Below are 244 nucleotides of genomic sequence, written 5' to 3'. Positions count from 1 at the left end.
GAAATCACTTAGAAGAACGACCCAGGAAAAATTTGGAATCGCTGCGTGTGCCGGAGCGGCCGCCTTTGACAGGGGGCAGCGGTGCTCGTCTCCCCTTCCCGCTGCGGACTTGCGAACTCCTGGCCGGTCCCCGGCGGCGCCGGGATTTCTCCGGGCCAGACGGCTCGGGAGGGTTCGGGCGGCCGTCCAGCCCCGAGGCGTGTGCGGGGCAGAGCCGGCTTGTTCCCCCGGTTAGGCGCCTGCC

The sequence above is a fragment of the Egretta garzetta genome, unplaced genomic scaffold (assembly GCF_000687185.1).
Source record: "Egretta garzetta isolate BGI_Z169 unplaced genomic scaffold, ASM68718v1 scaffold679, whole genome shotgun sequence".
Taxonomy (NCBI): Eukaryota; Metazoa; Chordata; class Aves; order Pelecaniformes; family Ardeidae; genus Egretta; species Egretta garzetta.
This window is presented reverse-complemented; position numbering follows the sequence as displayed.